This window comes from Octopus bimaculoides, chromosome 14 (genome assembly GCF_001194135.2).
Source record: "Octopus bimaculoides isolate UCB-OBI-ISO-001 chromosome 14, ASM119413v2, whole genome shotgun sequence".
Lineage (NCBI taxonomy): Eukaryota > Metazoa > Mollusca > Cephalopoda > Octopoda > Octopodidae > Octopus > Octopus bimaculoides.
In genome coordinates, this window is record NC_068994.1 from 5717856 (window position 1) to 5723465 (window position 5610).

The 5610-nt window shown below is 39.3% G+C and overlaps 1 pseudogene; it reads left to right on the forward strand.

Annotated features, from left to right (window-relative positions):
* Window positions 1-2042: 2042 nt before the first annotated feature.
* LOC128249452 (U2 spliceosomal RNA) lies at window positions 2043-2218 on the forward strand (annotated as a pseudogene).
* The last annotated feature ends 3392 nt before the right edge of the window (window positions 2219-5610 follow it).

Here is a 5610-nt window from a genome sequence, read left to right on the forward strand (position 1 = left end):
AAAAAAGGGGGAGAAGAAAGGCAAGAAAAAAACAACAAGGCGAGGATGAGGTACATGCAAAGTATTAATGAGACGCTCGGAGAAGGAAAGAAAGAGTGGTTGCTTTCCGTTTCGAGCAAAGCTCTTCTTCGGAAACAGGAGACATAGGAAAGTCCAAAAGAAAAGGAAGAAGAAGGGAAAACAATCGCCAACAGTCCACGTTTAGTAATCGTTAATTACAGCAGTAGAGCGGTTTAGCCCTTATTTCCTATCACCCTAGTAGCATTTAGTGACATTTGTAATTCTCCTTTTTGGTGTGGCATTGCAAACAGCATATACCCCACGGCATTCGGGAAGCCGGTTTTATCAGCCTATGGCTCAGGAGAGACCCTTGAACTATTTTTTTTTCCGGGCTTCTAAGGACTGCTATACCCCAAACCGGAGTCCTGTCATGACTATTTATAACAGAGTGGACTCTGCGAAAAGAGACCATCTAACAAGTGATGATGTGCATAATTGGGCGACGGATTCATTCCACATCTCAACAAATTCAAGAACGGTCACTCTAACAGGCTTCCACATAGTTTCCGTCAACCAAATTTCACTCATAACTCTTTGGTGAACTCCTGAACACCCGGCTATGGGAGAAGTTGGGTACCAGAACACGAAGTGAGAAAAGCTGAATACGAGAACAGGAATCTTCTTGGATCCCCTTAGTAAATCTCTTAACGGCAGAACTATTTTTGTCAGTATCAATTAATTATACGCTTTTCCTTCTACTTATAGAAACATGCTTAATAGCATGTTGAGTAACAAGCTTGAGTTGAACGTGATGGTCATGGAGATTGTGTAGAGCTGATAACAGACGTAATCTCACATCCTATCTAATCGATGTCAAGGTGAGTAAATGTGTTATACTTTTCGAACAGACAGTCTCGGCTAGTAATTTCACTAACAAACATGTCCTGCCAACTATTTTTCGTATCCATATGGACCGATGTTTTCGTACAGCTCTCTCTCTCTCTCTCTCTCTCTCTCTCTCTCTCTCTCTCTCTCTCTCTCTCTCTCTCTCTCTCTCTCTCTCTCTCTCTCTCTCTCTCTCTCTCTCTCTGTTTCAACAACGCTATAGTTAGTGGATATATCCAGATCAGCCTTTGTTGGATAGATAGACAGATAGATAGAACACTTTGTTTACAATAAGCCAATCTCTAATTCACTATATTTCTGAAGTGAGTGTGACAAGGGATTGTTTGTACAATTGGGGAGGAACAAATATCATAAAAGAAAAATTTTATTCGAAAGACTAAAATTAAAGCAATCTCTTTTTCTTCCAAGTTCCTGTTGATATTCATATCTTTTGCCAGCACATATTGGCACATATTGGCAGAGGATGTCTGCATACATTTGTAACCCACCCCAAACTAGGGAGATTTGTGCCACTGATGCCCAGTCAGGACAACTGCAGGCTGATATGTGCAAAATAACAGGGAAAAGAAGAAGGAAGTAGGAATCGAACCCGAATGCTTGCATCTTACTCAATGAGCTGGAACGGTGAAATAACAAGTGAACCAAGCTGCTCTTACCGTGTTCATAGCCAATATTCATTAACTAAAAATTATATTCAAATTTCATTCATTTATAAAAGGGGTTCTCAAACTTTTCGGGCCACCGCACCCCTCATGACCACATAATACCCTCAGCGCCCCCACCCCTATTTTTATGTATAAATAAATATTTTATATTTTACTAATTTATATATATATACTATGAATCATTTGATATTTAATATAATATTATATAATTTGTATACAATGCTATAACAATATAATAAATTCATAACGTCCCCCAATTCACTACCTTCCTCCCAATGCCTCCTTTTTCTCTTACCCCCCCCCTACATACACACACCGCCCCTTAGGCACCAGTGCCCACCTGGACTGTCTCAACGCCCACTGGTGGGGTGGTAGCGCCTACTTTGATAACCTATGATTTACAATGAGATAGATTATAATCTGAGGAAGATGTGACAGCTATTTCTAGTATATCTAGTAACCCTGTAAAGGTTTGCTCCTCAGCTTTTTGACTCAGATCAAAGTGTAGTATCTTTTCTTATCAGTTCATTATATGTTACGTTCCTAAATACACGAACTTCGATGTTAAACTGGTTTTTATTACTGACAGCAACGTTAAAGATTGCTCAACATTTGCTGGCAACTACGTCACAACAATGTTAACTTTTGTCCCACATTTGCGATAGAATTGGCCCGGAACTGCCGGTAAATAAATAAACTGTGTCTATATGGAGCAGTATATAGTCATTGTGTTAACATATTATTCATTGTAGTCGGCTGTGTGGCAAGAAGCTTGCTTCCCAATCACAGGGTTTCGGGTTCAGTCCCACTGTATAGGACCTTCGACAAGTGTTTTCTACTATAACCACGCGCCGACCAAAGCCTTGTGAGTGAATTTAGTTGACGGGAAACTGAAAGAAGTCTGTCGTGTGTGGGGTGGGGTGCGTGTGTTTAATCTCTCACTACCGGTGTTGGTGTGTTTACGTCCCCATAACTTACCAGTTAGGCAAAAAAGACTGATAGAATAAGTACCAGATTTAGCAAAGGAAAGACAAGTACTTGGGTTGATTCATTCGACTAAAAATTCTTCAAGGCGGTGCTCCAGTATGGCTGCAGTCTAATGACTGAAACCAGTAAAAGATAAAACATAAAAGGTAGTTAAAGAAAGACGTACTTAAAGAAATAAAGGAAAGGTACGTTCCAGCTTTGTCTGACTTTCCTCATAATTTTCATCAACGAAATTTCAATCAAAGGACGTCAATTCTGCCGAGGTTATATTTATTAACATAGAGGCGACAAACAAGGACAGACAAAGGTAAAAATATATTCTTTTCTACTCTAGGCACAACGCTCGAAATTTGGGGGGAGAGAGATCAGTTGATTAGATCGATCTCAGTACGCAACTGGTACTTAATTTATCGACCCCCGAGAGGATGAAAGGTAAAGTCGACCTTGGCGGAATTTGAACTCAGAACGTAAAGACACATGAATATAAACTTTTCTCCTCTAGGCACAAGCCCAAAATTTTGGGGGCGGGAGCCAGTCGACTACATGGAACCAGTACGCAACTGGTACTTAATTTATCGACTCCGAAAGAATGAAAGGCAATGTCGACCTCGCCTCGGCGGAATTTGAACTCAGAACGTAAAGACACACGAAATACCGCTAAGCATATTTTGCCCGGCATGCTAACGTTTCTTATTTCTTTATTGCCCACAAGGGGCTAAACATAGAGGAGACAAACAAGGACAGACAAAGGGATTAAGTCGATTGCATCGACACCAGTGCGTAACTGGTACTAAATTTATCGACCCCGAAAGGATGAAAGGTAAAGTTGACCTCGGCGGAATTTGAACTCAGAACGGCAGACGAAATACCGCTAAGCATTTCGCCCGGCGTGCTTACGTTTCTTATTTCGTTATTGCCCACATAGGGGCTAAACATAGAGGGGACAAACAAAACACACGAATGTAAACTCCCGAGGTTATATTAGAAGACGCTTTTCAGTTCCGCGTGTTAAGATCGAACCCGGGATTTCATAATTGCGACGCAAACGCCTTAACTATTCAGTAAAACGACAGCAGTAGTGATAACCAAAGTAGTTAATCCGTCTGCTTCGCGTCAGCCACTCTCGTCAATAGTGCAAAATATGCCTGGTTTGTCACGTTCTCTCCGACCCATCATAACATGTCAATCAAAGCTGACAGCTCACTTGTCATTACTCAACACGAAACTCTTTGTTGACAACTACCGCAAAAACGACTATAAACAAAACATAATTATTTTCAACTGATGCAGAAATTTCTATAAACAAACAAACGCTGCACATGCCACCATCACAAAAAAAATGGAGTCTAAAATCTTTCACTAATACCTACGTTGGACAATATTCCGACAACACAACTGAGATTTTTATTTATTTTCCTTTCTAAACGAGTCCCCAAGATAATAATCGGTGGGGTCGCCATATGAACACCTCTTCTTTGAACCTTTCAATGGTATTGATTCCTAAAGGGGAAGGAAGAAATGAGAAGAGAGAGAAAGAGTAAAGAAAATGGACCCAATATTTTGAGCAGTGATGTATTTCTTGAGCCCGAAGAAATGAAATCTCTTAAGTTGTCACCTTCTTTGTTCAATGCTTTTGCTGTAAGCTTTAGAGCAGAGATGAATTGCTTTAGTAATTATTATGTGACTGTTTTAAGGAGGTGAGCTGGCAGAATCGTTAGCACACCGGGAAATTGCTTAGCGGCATCTCATCCGTTTTTACGTTCTGTGTTCAAATTCCACCGAGATCGACTATGTCTTTCATCCTTTCGGGGTCGATAAATTAAGTACCAGTTACGCACTGGGGTCGATATAATCGACTTAATCCGTTTGTCTGTCCTTGTTTGTCCCCTCTGTGTGTAGCTCCTTGTGGGCAGTAAAGAAATAAGAAACGTTAGCACACCGGGAAAATGCTTTTTTTCATCCGTCTTTACGTTGTGTTCAAATTCCACCGAGGTTGACTTTGTCTTTCATCTTTTCAAGATCGATAAATTAAGTACCAATTGAGTATTAGGATCGATATAATCGACCTACCCCCTCCGTCGAAATCTCAGGTCTTGTGCCTATTGTAGAAAGGTAGCATTAATGTTGATAGCAAATTTTGACTCAAAGCCAGAAATTTCGGGGAAGGGAGTAAGTTGATTGCATCGACCCCCAGTACTCAACTGGTACTTTTTTATCGACCCCGAGAGGATGAAAGACAAAGATGACCTCGGTGAAATTTGAACTCAGAAAGTAAATCAATAACATTAGTATTGTTATTACTTTTGTATCAAAATAGACGTTCGTAAATGAGAACGGAGAGGACAAAACGGACACCATTTATTTATTTTTTTTTTTTACACTCAGCATCACAAATGCATCCACAAAGTGTTATAATTTCCAAGACACTTAACTCGTGAAGTTTAAAACTAAGTTCCCTTATTTCAAAGAGCCAGTGAGTAGATCAATATTTAAATTTGTATTAAGGCGATAAACTGGCAGAAACTTTAGCACGCCGGGCGAAATGCTTAGCAGTATTTCGTCTGTCTTTACGTTCTGAGTTCAAATTCCACCGTGTTCGACTTTAAATTCAGAAATGCTGCTTCTGTTATGTGATGCACGATGTCGCTTGATCGAGCATACATGGTTTTTGTCAGCATTTTCAGATTTACAATCTAGAATATCATGCTGATGAAGGAAATTAATTTTTATGCTATTCTGATCCTGAAACGCGTCCATGATTGACTAAAGCTGGTTAGTTTCGTTATTTTTTTCTTCTTGTTTTGCCTATGTGAGTTACAAGTATTACTATCTGTTGGAGACATATTGTAGTAGTAGAATTAGCACTTTAACTGCTATTTCTAAATTTCGGTATGTGGTGAAGCAACTGTTGCTGATCCCTTAATTATGTTTATAATTTTAAAAGAACTTTTTGTATAAGTTCTTTACCGATAATGTGTTTTTTTTCCATACCGAACTACTTGGTAAAATTATTAATTATTAATTTATTAATAAATTAATAATTTTTTACCCT